Source organism: Thalassophryne amazonica, chromosome 6 (assembly GCF_902500255.1).
Source record: "Thalassophryne amazonica chromosome 6, fThaAma1.1, whole genome shotgun sequence".
Classification (NCBI taxonomy): domain Eukaryota; kingdom Metazoa; phylum Chordata; class Actinopteri; order Batrachoidiformes; family Batrachoididae; genus Thalassophryne; species Thalassophryne amazonica.
Window position 1 is genome coordinate 83767709 of NC_047108.1, and position 17098 is coordinate 83784806.

Consider the following 17098-nt stretch of genomic DNA (forward strand, 5'->3'; position numbering starts at 1 on the left):
CACAAGGTGGCAGCATGCAAATACACTACCTAAATTCTTTATTACAGTGCTCACCAGCAATGGCAGTGTGACCAAAACAAAACAAACAAACAAAAAAAAAAGGTTGTAGGACCTTCTTGATTGCCTGGCATCGCCATGCACATCAGTCTCATCTACACATGCTGTCAATTGCAATAGGCCGAGGACCCCAACACACACACACACACACACACACACACACACACACACACACACACACACACACACACACACACACACACACACACACACACACACACACACACACACACACACACACACGTGCACCTCCACTTCCTCGATTCCACCTTGAAGAAAAAAGCCTCATTACACAGAAGCCATGAGGGATTGTGTAATTTCCGATCCCCACACCCACACGTCTTCCTGCTGCATTATCATTATCACCGCATTATCACCGCGCTGTCATTAGCTGTACACATCCTGGTTTCTTTCATTCCATCCACTTTGCGTCTTTAAACATTTTCCATCAGTTTGTGAGGGTCTTGGCGGCCCACATTGGCTGTGTTGTTTCGATGTAAAACCGGCGTAATGGACAGCTCACCTGGAGAATTTACTTGGAGCTGTTGTGAACTGATTTGCAAGGATAAAAAAAGCAGATTTGATGACCTCATGAATCTAATTTTGGTCCTGCAGTTTATCCCCGAATTCCTTTTTTCTTTTCCATATATTGGCAAAACTATATCTCGCCACCTCATTGGTGGTCTATTTTTTCTCCTTCCTCTTTTCCTAATATTGCATTGAGTCATTAGCATACATTCCTCTCCTCTCCTTTCCTCTCCTGCGTGCCTTAGCAGCCTCCTCCTTCCTGTCTGTCTGTGTTGGCATGGGCCTTCCTGGCTCTACCCCCGCCTTCCCTCACTTTATGCTGATTGGACCAGCAGCTGTTCCACTTAAATTCACCATGGCAACCACAACCTGTCTCCTAGCAACGCTGCTCTTCTCCCTGATTCCTGCCAGTGTGCTCCACAGGCAGAGTGAGAGAGGGACGGAGAAGAAGAGATTGAAAATTCTCTCAGATTTTTTTTTCCCCCTCTGTGTGTGTGTGTGCGTGTGTGTAGGCATGGTATGTTTGGCTCCTCTTCTGTGAGTCAGAAGGAAATGTGTGGAGCGTGCTGATGAGATGGTTAAATGCAGACCATGTTTGCATGTTGGCCAGAGGGAGCGTCGGTTATCTCAGAGAAGGCCGGCAGGCATGGATGGATGTGCCAAATAAAGGTTTGTCTCACTGTCTCCCGTTGACTTGTCCACTCAGGCGTAATGAGAGCGAGGGTACATGCAAGCTAATGCTAAAGAATTCATGGCGCCACTGCTCTCAGAGGCCCCGCTGTCAGCACTGCCTCAAAGTCAAAGCATACCGATCAGACACCACGTAGACAGACACACACAGGGACATTCATAAACGCCCAAACAAGTTGAGTAACTGTGTTGTTGTCCAACAACTTTGTACGTGAATGTGAACCTGATGCTGATAAACCTTTTCTGGAATCTGGGAATCAGCATTCCGAGAAAAACGATAAGGTGATTGTGTAAAACTGTTTTGCTGACGCTGGTTCACAGATCTGGCAACTTGCTTCCAATGGACTGCTGCTGAATTGATGGCCTTGTAATCACAACAAGGTTGTATTCCTTTCTTCTATTTCTGTTCAACATTTCTATAAGTTTTTAAGTGCATCTATTGTGAATCTTATTTAACTAAATGTCTCATGTTGTGAATCTTAGGAGTGGTTAGCACTTTGCTAGTGGTTAGCTTGCGCTAGTTCGTCTCCACATTTTTTTATTACTGTTACCAGTCTAATACTTCTGTTAGTTTTTTTTTAGTGTAACTGCTGTGAATTTTAGCTTATTACTTTACTCCTGTGTGATTTTTAGGAGTGGTTAGCATTTTGCTAGCGGTTAGCTTGTGCTAGCTAGGCCGGCTTTGTTTTTTTTTTTAAATCATTTCTTTTATTACTGTTACTACCAGTCTTGTGTTAGTTTTTCAGTGTAACTGCTGTGAATTGTAGCTCATTATTGTATTAATGTGTGAATCTTAGGAGTGGTTAGCATTTTCATTAGTAGTTAGCTCGCGCTAGCTTGGCTACACTCTTGAATTCTCTGGTGCACAAAGTACACTGCTTTACACTTTACATGAATCCTCCTCTTTTAGGGAGCCGTGTCCGTAAGCTAGAACAACTTCTTAGTTCAGTGGAGTTAGATGTTATGGGGACTCCAGACGAGGTTAGTATCGGGCCAGCTAGCGTGCCTATTAGTATTAGCCTAGAAATGTCAGCTGTGGATGACAGCTTTCAGACCGTGGTTAGGCGGAGGAAGTCACGTAGGGCTTGGTGCCCGGTTGCGGTACCCCAATCACACTCACCACTGCGAACTGTGAACCAGTTTTCTTGGATGTGCCTGTTAGTCCTTTGAGCCCACGGGTGACTTTGTCTCCTATCTCCAGGCCAAAACGCCGGGTGTTAGTGACAGAGGATTCCATCACTCGCAAAAGCAGGTTGCAAACGCTGGCTGACATTAAATGTATTCCTGGGGCCAGAGCTCCTGACATTGCCTCTCATCTCAGGGTGCTGACCCTGCAGAAGGGGAGACAGAGAAAGGAACATGACACAAGATACAGCCACATAGTTCTTCACGTCGGTGCCAGTGATGTCAGGATGAAGCACTCCAAGCTCACAAAAATGGACATAGAGAGGACCTGTGACATTGCCAGAAAGATGTGTCGGCATCAATTAATAGTCTCTGGTCCCCTTCCGTCCCGGGGTAATGATGAGGCATTTATCAGGCTGACATTGTTGAATAGGTTGCTGGCACAATTTTGTAGACAGTAAGGCTTTAGTTATATTGATAACTGGCCTTCATTTTGGGGCTACTGTGGCTTGATGATGCGGGGTGGCCTTCACCCGACTGGGGAAGGTGCTGCCATCTTGTTTGTGAACATAGATAGAGCTCTATAGTGAGGGTAACATTGGGACTTTACAGCAGGTCATGGAGCAGGTGATTAGAGACTATGCAAGGCTTATGACAAAGGTGGGTGTGGAATCCATTAGCTTAGCAGGGAAATTATTGCAGAAATTCCACTATGGTGATAGCGTGGTTTATGTGGCAGGGACGGAAATATGTCCAGTTGACACTGTGTCCTGTCTCTGCAGACATGTCTATAAAAATCACAGAGGGATATGCTTTTCAAAATTAATACCCATTACAACATTGGATGACACTGAAACTGAGGATGGCCAGTTGGCTGTTCCAGCAATATCAAATATTTTGTATTTGCTACCTACAAACCATGTGGAATGTCTCAAACCTAAACCTACTTCCAGGCGTCTTATATATGCTACTTTGGAACCACCCCTAAATCCAAACAGTCCAACTATCAACCCCACTGAGGTCCTTAGTCTGGGTCTTATTAACATAAGATCACTATCCTCAAAATCACTGTTGATAAATGATCTATTTATGGATCACCACTTAGATATGATTGGGTTATGCATAACCTGGCATAAACCTGCAGCTGTCCTCCCCTTAAATGAGGCCTGCTCACCGGTGTACACATTTAGTCACGCCCCTCGTGATGCATCGGCATCAGTTTGACCAGCTAACGCTTAGCCTAGGCTCGTGTGTCATACATCACACTGACAACGTGAGGAACTGTGGGGTGACTTTTGATCCTACGTTGTCCTTTGACCTTCACATTAGAGATATTATGAGGACTGCTTTCTTCCACCTGTGAAATATAGTGAAGATTCGTCCCATCCTGCCTATGGCTGATGCTGACACCCTGATTTATGTGTTTGTCTCTTCTAGATTGGACTACTGCAATGTTCTATTTTCTAGTTTACCGCAGTCCAGCATTAGGGGTCTCCAACTGGTTCAAAATGCAGCTGCCAGAGTTTTGACAGGAAGCTGAAAGTTTGACAATACACACATTTTGGCGTCTCTTCACTGGCTTTCTGTCCCTGTAAGATCAGATTTTAAGGCTCTGCTACAAACTTATAAAATTGTTCACGAACTGGCACCTCCATTAGCTGACCTAATTAAACCTTACGTACCGGCCTGGGCTCTGTGTTCTCAGGGTGCAGGATTACTTTGTGTTCCTAGGGTGAATAAAAAGTCTGCAGGTCACAGAGCTTTCTCTTATTGTGCCCCTCTTCTGTGGAATGATCTCCTTGCATCAATAAAACAGATTCTGTAGAGACTTTCATGTCCAGACTTAAGACGCACTTATTTTTCCTTTTGTATGGCAAGCATACTGGCATAGTATGTTACTATGCTTTTTACCCTTTTAAATTAATTTAATTAGGAAACAGAGTGGGCTGCGGCCTCAACTTTATCTAAAGTCTGGGTCTTTTAGTGAAGCTTAGGGCGATCAGGGGCGTCGGACTGGGGGGGTAAAGGGCACTATGTACCCAGGGCCCAGAGCATGGGGGGGGCACAAAAAACTGGCATTAAATACATTTTTGTGTTGCATGTTATTAATGTCCATACAATTCATGTCGTAAAAGAATATAATTAGAATGAATGTATAAATGTTGCAAAACATAATTCTGCTCTAACAATAATATTGAAAGATCTCTGAGGGCCCTTCCCACCCCTGCACAGTTGCACAATGGTTTAGTCCAGGCGCACAGGCGCCCCCCCCCCCCCCCCCCCACACACACACATCCCAAATGGGATCTCTCATAAAGAGGAGGTGTTCAGTAGTGCTGAAACAACTAATTGATTTAATCGATTATTAAAATAGTTGTCAACTAATTTAGTCATCAATTAGTTGTTAAATAACTTTGTTTTACCACAAATGTTTTGTTTCTTCCATATAAATCAACCGTTTCTGCACCGCGGCTTTGCTTTGAACCTTGAACCAATCGAAGCAGTGATTCGCAGATCGAAGCAGTGCTTCAATCTGCGAATCACTGCTTCGATCTGGTGCTTTGTTGATTCAGTGTTTTATTTCGCTTAATCTTAATTTTTCCCCAATAAAACCCCAAAGAGCATATGTCTGTGAGTAACATTTACCTTTTTAATGTTAATCTGACCTGTTATGGTCTTCTGAAACAGTTGATAAATGTATTTTATAACTTAAAAACGGGGCCGATGCTAACGCGCATGTCTGTGGCGTTTTCAATGTTGAAGTTAGCATTAAGCTATTGCAGCTGTCAGCACATTTGTTTTCTGTATAATAATTCATGGCTCAGCGTTTGTCATAAAAGAGTCAAATGTATAACAAATTGTAATATTTTATTAATTAATTTGTATTTATATATCAATAATAATAATAATAGAAACAACAACAATAATAGTAATAGTAACTAATAATGTCACAATACAGTTTTAGAGAAACGGACAAAAAGAATCTGATAAAACAAAACAGAAAATAAATATAGAAATAACTGTTTCCTGTGAACATCTAGTGACTCTTAAACCTCCACTTCATCCCTGTTTTATTAAGTTTAATGACAATTTGTTTCGGTCAAACCACATCTAAGCTGTGTTTTTACACAAGAAAAAATAAAATGCAGTAACCTGCACATTTGTGTCTTTTTTCATGAAAAGATCTTATTAAATATAACATATTACACTTTAGTCAGGCCTTTAAAATACTTTTGTGGACTCTTGCTGTAATATGTTGTCAGTGGTTGAGATAATTGCTGTAGGCATCTAAACCTGATGGAAATCTCTTTGTGGTGTGTCGGTGATGTATGTATGTGCAAAATAAAACAAAACATTACTCCAGGTATGTTTTGACGAGAATATAACATAACTTTGTTACAAGGTCAAACGTTGATGCTGTGTGACAAAGCCCTTTTAATAATAACTCAAAGAAATAATGGCAAAACTCACATGTAAGTAAAAAACAAAACAAAACGATTAATCGAAAAAATAATCGACCGATGAACTGATTAGTAAAATAATCATTAGTTGCAGCCCTAATGTATAGGCTGAAATAAAATATGTCTTTCCTAAAAAAAAATCAAAGTCCGGATTTCAAAAAGAAGAGAAAAAAGGACAGGGAAGGAAAACTAAATGAGGGAAAGCAGCTGCTAACCAAATTCTTTGAAAAGAGAGGTGAGCTTGAAAGCAAGCTATATTGAGTTGGGGGGTCTGGGGGACCAAATTGCACCATTTTTCTAGAAAATGGTGCAATTTGGTCCCCCTGAGTCCTCAACTCAATATTGCTCCCCCAGCTTTAAAAAGGGTTCTGACTCCCAGGTGTGATCTAAGGTATACATGATGTACGAGATGTACCTGGTTTGACTACGCATTAGAAATTTGGTGTTTGCGTTAATAAAAAAAGAACATAACAGTGGAGGGGTGTCTTCAATATGGCTAGTACCTAGGGCCCAGAATTTGGTGTTCCGCCCCTGCTGGTGATCACCCCTTAGTATTTCTTCTGTTTTTCTTGTTGCTTAATTATACTGTATTGTCTTTCTGATGCCTGATTCTTTGTTTTTTTTTTTATAAGTGGGCATCCCGTTATTAGTTATAAGTGAGCATCCTTTTAGCCTTTTACAGTTGATTTTATCCAGAGAAACACATCACATGGCCAAAATGTACAAGTTCTTTCACAGTTCAAATAGAACACCTCATTTGAGTGTTAATTTGACACAAAGTCCTTCCAGCAGTACCCAAGGATACTCTGAAGAGCCTTAGCGCCTCATTTATGAAACACTTCACAGGATTCATCCTAAAAGTGCATCCAGAAAATATTCACAGCGCTTCACTTTTTTCACATTCTTTTAAACGTTACAGCCTTATTCCGAAATGGATGAAGTTCATTTTCTTCCTCAAAATTCTACACGCAATACCCCATAATGACAATGTGAAAAAAAGTGTTTTTTGAGATTTTTGCAAACTTATTAAAAACAAAAGAGCGAAGAAATCATATGTATATAAGTATTCACAGCTTTTGCCATGAAAGCCCAAAACTGAGTTCAGGTGCATCCTGTTTCGACTGATCATCCTTAAGATGTTTCTACAGATTAGCTGGAGTCCACCTGGGGTAAATTCAGTTGATTGGACATGATTTGGAAAGGCACACACCTGTCTACCTAATATAAATATGTCGCAGACATGAACGAGAGAAGCTCTTCAGCATCTCACCATGTCATTTAGGCCCTTCAGCCTGATCAGAGCGTCTCAGTGCAGGTCTCAATGTTAATGTCAGCGGGCCTTTTTTGTTTGGACCCGGAAGTTGATATTCAAACGTTTCAGCTAGTTGACAGTAGGGCTGTACAATATGGCCAAATTATCATATCTCAGTATTGTCATATCAATATGATATATGATATAATTATGATTTCGCACAAAGTGCAGCAACAGTGAAAATTAAACATTCTTAAACAAAACAGCAATAATACCACACTCATTTTGCACTCATCATAAAGTTAGGATACAGTGCCCTCCAAAAGTATGGAACACTTGGTATTTCACACATTTTAATTTCAAATACAAGAAATATAAAAAAAATATAAAGAATAAAAATTTCTAAAATTATCTTCCTCAAACTCAAACTGAAAGCAAATCTCTAAAACTTGATAATACCTGTAAATAATAATCAGTTTTCTTCAGACAAGTCAGGGGATGGATACCTGAACATTTCCAAATCAATGAATATGTCTTGGACTTTATTTACATCAGTTATGAAGAAATACAAAAGTTTCTTTCACCAAAACATCAAATCCAGGTTTTCATCTCAAATGTACATTCTGGTATGGATGGCAGCACGTGTTGCTCCAAAACCTGGATGTACCTTTCAGCGTTGATGGTGCCATCACAGATGTGTAAGTTTCCCATGCCACGGGCACTAACACACCCCCATACCATCACAGAGCCTGGCTTTTAAACTTTGCGCTGGTAACACTCTGGATGGTCTTTTTCCTCTTTTGTTCGGAGGACACGATGTCCATGATTTCCAAAAACAATTTGAAATGTGGACTCATCAGACCACAGCACACTTTTCCACTTTGCGTCTGTCCATTTCAAATGAGCTCGAGCCCAGAGAAGGTGGCGGTGTTTCTGGATGTTGTTGATGTATGGCTTTCACTTTGCATGGTAGAGTTTTAACTTGCACTTGTAGATGTAGTGACGAACTGTGTTAATTGACAATGGTGTTGTGTGGGCCGCTGAAGAGGAGGTACTGCTGGCCCACTACCACCAGAGGGCGCCCTGCTTGGAGTGCGGGCTCCAAGCACAAGAGGGCGCCAGACCCAGAGGAGGTGACAGCTGTCACTCATTACTCCAGCTGTCACTCATCTACACCACCATATAAGCCGGACTGCAACTCCACCTCCCCGCCGAGAAATCGACTACCAGTACTAAGGTAATTTCTCTGCTGACTGACACATTGTGTAACCAACTGAACTTCTGTTGCAGCCGTTTTCCTGAAGTGTTTCCTTGTCTGGAGGATTGGCGTTTTGGTGTGACAGTGACGGCTTCACCTCGCACCCCGTCCCAGACAAGTGGTTGATCAGGAGCTGCACGAGTGTGTGTGATTTGGAGGTGGAGGTGCTCCCTCCTAACGGTGTCTGGACTGTTAGTTACTGAGTGTGCGGACTCACACTCACACATTATCTTTCTGTTTTCTGCCAGCAGTACCAGGGTCGACAGCCGAAGACAGAGGCCACCTGGGGACTCGGGACTTGGCGGCTCCGGTGTTCTTCAGGCCGTTGGTGGTGGAGGCCGTGTGGGACGCGGCTTCTCTCTCGTCGGGCGTCTTCTATCTTCGAGCCTGCCCACACGTCACCTGGTGTTTATTGACTGTGAACATTAAGACACGTTTCGTTGTGTAATATCACAACATTAAATTGTTACCTTTTGGCTTACTCATTGTCCGTTCATTTGCGCCCCCTGTTGTGGGTCCGTGCTACGACACCTTCCCAACAGGATTTCTCGGCCATCGTCATGGACTCCGAGGGGCGTCAACTCCAGCTTGAACGGCCAATGGAAGAGCCAGGAGCGCAGGCGTCAGCGGGAGGCGGGTTGAGTGAGCTGCAGCAGATCTTAACCGCCTTCAAGGCCCGGTTAGTATTTGTGACCGAGCAGAGTGTCCTCCTTAATCGGAGGGTGGAGGCTCTCACCGCCAGGGTGGAAGCGCGCGATCAGGGCGCTGCTGCAGCCACTCCTCTGGCTGGTCCTGGGCCCGTATTAGACGTTCCACTGGTCGTTCAACGAACCCCCCCACCGTCCCCTGAAGCATACATAAGCCCTCCGGAACCGTACGGGGGTTGTGTCGAGACGTGCGCGGACTTCCTCATGCAGTGTTCGCTCGTCTTTTCACAGCGCCCCGTCATGTACGCATCAGATGCTAGCCGGGTAGCTTATGTTATTAATCTGCTTCGAGGAAAGGCACGCGCATGGGCTACGGCGCTTTGGGAGCAGAATTCACGGCTCCTAACGTCTTATACTGGGTTCGTACGGGAATTCAAACAAGTGTTTGATCATCCCAACAGAGGCGAGACCGCTTCGAACGTGCTGCTATCGATGAGACAGGGGCGCCGTAGCGCAGCCGAGTATGCAGTCGACTTCCGCATCGCGGCAGCGAGGTCCGGCTGGAATAACGTTGCGCTCCGCGCCGCCTTTGTAAATGGACTGTCCCCGGTCGTTAAGGAGCACCTACTGGCCAAGGATGAACCGCGGGAATTCGACGGGCTGATCGATTTGGTTATACGTTTAGACAACCGTTTAAATGAGCATCGTCGGGAGCAGACCGGGGGGCGTGACCGGGCACGAGCCGTCCCTCCCCCTTCCGGTTCCGACAAGGTGACGTCGTCCCCACGCTTCACTGCCAGAGAGCTCCGTGTGGCTACAGCTCCCCCTGCTGAGGAGGCTAGGGACACGAGCAGGGCCAAATTAAGATCAAAAATCAGACAAAGGAGGCTGGCCCGCGGGGAGTGTTTTGTCTGCGGCTCTTGCGAGCACATGCAGAAGGACTGCCCTAAACGGTCAATCTACAACGCCCGTCCTTAGAAACTGGGCTAAGGGTGGGTCATAACACGCACGCGGGAAAACCCCTGCAAATCTGCACGAATCCCAGTAACAATCCTTTGTGGGGATTTAACCCTTCATGCCCCAGCACTGATAGACACAGGGTCTGAAGGGAATCTGCTGGACAGCAGATGGGTAAAGGAAGTAGGGCTCCCTCTGGTGGCTCTGCCGGCACCATTGCAGGTGCGAGCACTAGATGGCACCCTGCTTCCATTAATCACACATCAGACACAACCAGTGACTTTGGTTGTGTCTGGGAATCACAGGGAGGAGATAGTGTTCCATGTAACACCTTCTACCTCCCGAGTGATTTTGGGCTTTCCATGGATGGTGAAGCACAATCCCCGGATTGATTGGCCGTCTGGGGTTGTGACGCAGTGGAGCGAAACCTGCCACCGGGAGTGCTTAGGATCCTCGGTTCCTCCCGGCACCACGGCTAATGAGGAGGTCAAAGTTCCCCCCAATCTATCGGCGGTGCCAAGGGAGTACCACGATCTTGCTGACGTTTTCAGCAAAGATCTGGCACTCACTCTTCCCCCGCACCGACCGTATGATTGTGCCATCGATTTGGTCCCGGGCGCTGAGTAACCGTCCAGTAGGTTGTACAACCTGTCACGTCCGGAACGCGAATCAATGGAGACCTACATCCGGGACTCCTTAGCTGCCGGGCTGATCCGGAACTCCACCTCCCCGATGGGTGCTGGTTTCTTTTTTGTGGGCAAGAAAGACGGCGGACTCCGTCCATGCATTGATTACAGAGGGCTGAACGAGATCACGGTTCGCAACCGATACCCGTTACCTCTGTTGGATTCAGTGTTCACGCCCCTGCATGGAGCCCGAATTTTCACAAAATTGGATCTTAGAAACGCGTACCACCTGGTTCGGGTCCGGAAGGGAGACGAATGGAAGACGGCATTCAACACCCCGTTAGGTCATTTTGAGTACCTGGTCATGCCGTTCGGCCTCACTAACGCCCCCGCGACGTTCCAAGCTTTGGTAAATGACGTCTTGCGGGATTTCCTGCATCGGTTCGTCTTCGTATATCTGGACGATATACTCATCTTTTCCCCGGACCCTGAGACCCATGTCCAGCATGTACGTCAGGTCCTACAGCGGTTGTTGGAGAACCGGCTGTTTGTGAAGGGCGAGAAGTGCGAGTTCCACCGCACTTCTTTGTCCTTCCTGGGGTTCATCATCTCCTCCAACTCCGTCGCCCCTGATCCGGCTAAGGTTGCGGCGGTGAGAGATTGGCCCCAACCGATAAGCCGCAGGAAACTACAGCAGTTCCTAGGCTTTGCAAATTTCTACAGGAGGTTTATTAAAGGTTACAGTCAGGTAGTTAGCCCCCTGACTGCCCTGACCTCCACCAAGGTCCCCTTCGCCTGGTCGGATCGGTGCGAAGCCGCGTTCCAGGAGTTGAAACGTCGGTTCTCGACTGCACCAGTTCTGGTGCAGCCTGATCCTGATCGCCAGTACATAGTAGAAGTGGACGCCTCTGACTCAGGGATAGGAGCCGTGCTGTCCCAGAGCGTGGAGGCTGATAAAGTCCTCCATCCTTGTGCCTTTTATTCCCGCAGGTTGACCCCAGCTGAACGGAACTATGACGTCGGCAATCGGGAACTTCTTGCGGTGAAGGAGGCTCTTGAAGAGTGGAGACACCTGCTGGAGGGGGCATCGTTGCCCTTCACGGTTTTCACGGACCGTCGGAACCTGGAGTACATCCGGACCGCCAAGCGGCTGAACCCCAGGCAAGCCCGCTGGTCTCTGTTCTTCGGGCGCTTTGACTTCCAGATCACGTATCGCCCCGGGACCAAGAACCAAAAACCAGATGCATTGTCCCGGGTGCACGAAGAAGAAGCCAAAGCGGGGCTGTCGAACCCCACCGAGACCATCATCCCCGAGTCCACTGTCGTGGCCACCCTCACCTGGGACGTGGAGAAGACCGTCCGGGAGGCCCTGACAAGGAGCCCGGACCCGGGGACTGGCCCCAAGAACAGACTGTACGTCCCACCAGAGGCAAGAGCTGCCGTATTGGACTTCTGTCACGGGTCCAAGCTCTCCTGTCATCCCGGAGTGCGTAGGACCGTGGCAGTAGTCCAGCAGCGCTTCTGGTGGGCGTCCCTGGAAACCGACGTCCGGGACTACGTCCAGGCCTGTACCATCTGCGCCAGGGGCAAGGCAGACCATCGGAGGACGACGGGACTCCTCCAACCCCTGCCAGTGCCTCATCGCCCCTGGTCTCACATCGGCCTGGACTTCATCACGGGCCTCCCGCCGTCCCAGGGCAACACCGTGATTCTCACAATAGTGGACCGGTTCTCCAAGGCGGCCCACTTCGTGGCCCTCCCGAAGCTCCCGACGGCCCAGGAGACGGCTGACCTCCTGGTCCACCACGTCATGCGGCTGCATGGGATACCATCGGACATCGTTTCAGATCGTGGTCCCCAGTTCTCTTCACAGGTGTGGAAGAGTTTCTGTAAGGAGCTGGGGGCCACCGTGAGTCTCTCGTCCGGGTACCACCCCCAGACCAACGGCCAGGCAGAGCGGGCTAACCAGGAGTTGGAACAGGCCCTTCGCTGCGTCACCTCCGCGCACCCGGCGGCCTGGAGTCACCATCTGGCCTGGATCGAGTATGCCCATAACAGCCAAATCTCGTCTGCTACCGGCCTCTCCCCTTTTGAGGCATGTTTGGGGTTCCAGCCCCCATTGTTCCCGCTGGTGGAGGGAGAGGTCGGTGTGCCCTCGGTCCAGGCCCACCTCAGGAGGTGCCGCCGGGTGTGGCGGACCGCCCGCTCTGCCCTATTAAAGGCCCGGACGAGGGCCAAAACCCATGCGGACCGCCGACGTTCCCCGGCCCCCACATACCAGCCCGGGCAGGAGGTGTGGCTGTCAACAAAGGACATCACCCTCTGTGTGGACTCACCCAAATTAAAGGACAGATACATCGGCCCATTCCCCATCCTCAAGATCATCAACCCGGCCGCAGTGAAGCTCCGACTCCCGGCTTCACTGCGGGTCCACCCTGTTTTCCACGTGTCCCGTATCAAGCCACACCACACCTCGCCCCTCTGTGCACCTGGCCCTACGCCGCCTCCTGCCCGGCTCATCGACGGGGAGCCTGCTTGGACGGTCCGCAGGCTCCTGGACGTCCGTCGTAAGGGCCGGGGGTTCCAATATCTGGTGGACTGGGAGGGGTATGGACCTGAGGAACGCTCCTGGGTGAAGAGGAGCTTCATCCTGGACCCGGCCCTCCTGGCCGATTTCTACAGATGACACCCGGACAAGCCTGGTCGGGCGCCAGGAGGCGCCCGTTGAGGGGGGGGTCCTGTTGTGTGGGCCGCTGAAGAGGAGGTACTGCTGGCCCACTACCACCAGAGGGCGCCCTGCTTGGAGTGCGGGCTCCAAGCACAAGAGGGCGCCAGACCCAGAGGAGGTGACAGCTGTCACTCATTACTCCAGCTGTCACTCATCTACACCACCATATAAGCCGGACTGCAACTCCACCTCCCCGCCGAGAAATCGACTACCAGTACTAAGGTAATTTCTCTGCTGACTGACACATTGTGTAACCAACTGAACTTCTGTTGCAGCCGTTTTCCTGAAGTGTTTCCTTGTCTGGAGGATTGGCGTTTTGGTGTGACAGTGACGGCTTCACCTCGCACCCCGTCCCAGACAAGTGGTTGATCAGGAGCTGCACGAGTGTGTGTGATTTGGAGGTGGAGGTGCTCCCTCCTAACGGTGTCTGGACTGTTAGTTACTGAGTGTGCGGACTCACACTCACACATTATCTTTCTGTTTTCTGCCAGCAGTACCAGGGTCGACAGCCGAAGACAGAGGCCACCTGGGGACTCGGGACTTGGCGGCTCCGGTGTTCTTCAGGCCGTTGGTGGTGGAGGCCGTGTGGGACGCGGCTTCTCTCTTGTCGGGCGTCTTCTATCTTCGAGCCTGCCCACACGTCACCTGGTGTTTATTGACTGTGAACATTAAGACACGTTTCGTTGTGTAATATCACAACATTAAATTGTTACCTTTTGGCTTACTCATTGTCCGTTCATTTGCGCCCCCTGTTGTGGGTCCGTGCTACGACACCTTCCCAACAAATGGTTTTCTTTACACATGATGTTGGCTTTTAAGCGCCACCTGAGGGATCAAAGGTCACAGGCATTCAATGTTGGTTTTCAGCCTTTTGCCGCTTACTTGTAGAAAGTTCTCCAGATTCTCTGAATTTTCTGATTATATTATGGACTGTAGATGATGGAATCCCTACATTCTTTGTAATTGAACATTGACAAACATTGTTCTTAAACTGTTGGACTATTTTTTCACGCAGTTGTTCACAAAGTGGTGATCCTCGCCCCATCTTTGCTTGTGAATGGCTGAGCCTTTTGGGAATGCTCCTTTTATACCCAATCGACACTCACAATTAGTGTCCTCAGTTCCCAAACGCTTATTGAATGTTGTTAGAAGGAAAGGTGATGTAACACAGTGTAAACATACCACTGTCCCAGCTTTTTTGAAACGTGTTGCAGGCATCCATTTCAAAATGAGCAAATATTTTTATAAAAACAATAAAGTTTATCAGTTTGAACATTAAATATCTTGTCTTTGTGGTCTATTCAATTGAATATAGGTTGAAGAGGATATGCAAATCATTGTATTCATTTTTATTTACATTTCACACAATGTCCCAACTTCAATGGAATTGGGGTTGTATCATTATATCTGGGATTGGACCATATTCTTCTCTGGAGTTGCCCAGGGTGTGAGGTGCTGGGACCTTATTCTTCTCTGGAGTTGCCCAGGGTGTGAGGTGCTGGGCGGGTGTGGGGATACTCACGAGTCCCTGGCTGAGTGCCGCTACATTGGCGTTTACCCCAGTAGATGAAAGGGTCACCTCCCTGTGTCTTTGGGTGGTGGGGGAGAGATTATTGTTTGTACGTATGCACTGTAAACCAGTTAGGAGTATTCGGCCTTCTTCGAGTCTCTGACTGGAGTCCTACATGGAGAGGCGTGATTGGGAGGAACGGCCTCCGCACTATTGTGATAAAAAGGGAGCTGAGCCAAAAGGTGAAGCTCTTGATCTACTGGTCAGTTTTTGTTCCTACTCTCACCTATGGTCAGGAGGGTTGGGTCATGACCAAAAGAACTAGATTGCGGGTACAAGTGGCTGAAATGGGTTTCCCCAAGAGGGTGGCTGGTGTCTCCCCTAGAGATAAGGTGAGAAGCTTGGTCATCTGTGAGGAACTCAGAGTAGAGCTGCCGCTCCTTCGCGTTGAAAGTAGCCAGCTGAGGTGGTTCGAGCATCTGGTAAAGATGGTCCCTGGGGGCCTCCCTAGGGAGGTTTTCCAGGCATGTCCAGCTGGGAGGAGACCCCGGGAAGACCCAGGACTAGGTGGAGAGATTATATCTCTACACTGGCCTGGGAATGCCTCGGGATCTCCCAGTCAGAGGTAGTTAATGTGGCCCGGGAAAGGGAAGTTTTGGGCTCCTCTAGTGGGTAACTCAGACCAACATGTGGAGAACACACAAGATTTCGTGAACAAGATCAAGGACCTTCAGCTGGACGCAGATGAAACTATGGTGTCATTTGATGTGACATCGTTGTTCACCTTCATCCCCACTGCTCAGGCTGTCACAGCTGGGACGCAGAGGCTGTTGGAGGACGCGTCTCTACTTGAAAGGACCAAACTTACACCAGACCACATCTGCCAATTGTTGGAGATCTGTCTTAACACCACATATTTCTAGTTTAGGGGGAATTACTACAGGCAGATCCATGGTTGTGCGATGGGGTCTCTGGTATACCCCATTGTGGCCAATCTGTACATGGAGCTAGTGGAGAAGAGAGCCTTGGCATCATTCACGGGCATCTCCCCGCATCACTGGTTCAGATATGTCGATGACGCATAGGTTAAAATCAAGCAACAGGACGTGGAGGCCTTTACAGAGCACATCAACTCGGTGGACTCCAATATCAAGTTCACGTGAGGATGCCAGAAACAACCATTTTGCCTTCTTGGACTGTAATGTTACAATTGGAGAGAACAGGCAGCTCCAGACAGGGATTTACAGAAAACCATTCGGAAGATTCAGACAGCTTTCAGTGGCTTTTCAGTCGAGTGAGTATCCAAGAAATTGTGTATGCTGGGCATGCCACAACATGTCCTGTGAGACTTCCAATACGGAAATGTTTGTTGTGCGCCATGAGCGGCTCCGTCCCGACGCGCGAATTCCTCCGCACGTCTTTCATTACAAAATCTCCTGTAACAGTGGAATGTGCCGCAAAAGTGCTGATGTCCACATTTTCTGCGATTTCTCTGGTAGTCACACAACATGCCGGATCAACACAGCCTTCACTTTGGAAATGATCTGGTCGTTTCAGCCTGTCGATGGCCGCTCGGAGCGAGGCGCGCCCTCCGCCGGTGTGGGCTGTCTTTAATCCGGTTGTAATGGTCCTTAATCTGTGTGACGCCGATAGAATCTTCACCGAAAGCCATCTGAATTTTCCGAATGGTTTCCACCTGGCTGTCTGTCACAGTTTCTGAAAAGATTTTCATGGAGCAAAGCGGCAGTCGCTCAGCCATTTCCCTGACAATGAAAATCCAACGAGGGGGCTGGACCAGTGCTCACTCAAAGCCTGCCCACAGGCGAATGACGCAACTGACAGGCGTGAAAAAACTCACGCATGCGCACGAAGGTTCAAGCTTGGCTGATGCAAGCGCACATGATTCAAATCCATATAGTTTTTGAAAAAAATAAAAAGGTCCGTTACCTTTTGGACAGACCTCGTATAATCAGAAGATTCAGAGAATCTGTAGAACTTTCTGCACATAAGCCGCAAGGCCAAAAAACAGTATTTAATGCCCGTGACCAGCGCAAAGTTCAAAAGCCAGCATCTGTGATGGTTTGGGCAGGGTTGGGAGGGTAACTTTAAAAATGTATTCCGATACAGTTAGTAGTTACCTGTTGAAAAATGTAGTGAGTAACATAATCCAAGTACCATAATATTAATATATGTAATTTGATTACTTTCAATTACTTCTGGATTACTCCAATATCAAATATGCTAATACAGACAAAATAA

The 17098-nt window shown here is 47.7% G+C and overlaps 1 long non-coding RNA gene across 1 annotated transcript in view; it reads left to right on the top strand.

Annotated features, from left to right (window-relative positions):
• Positions 1 to 1075: 1075 nt before the first annotated feature.
• The window catches only part of LOC117512530, a 49093-nt gene continuing 33070 nt past the window's right edge, over positions 1076 to 17098 (top strand). Inside the window, exon 1 of the long non-coding RNA XR_004561319.1 lies at positions 1076 to 1254. This is a non-coding gene — a long non-coding RNA (uncharacterized LOC117512530). The remainder of the gene's footprint in view (positions 1255 to 17098) is intronic.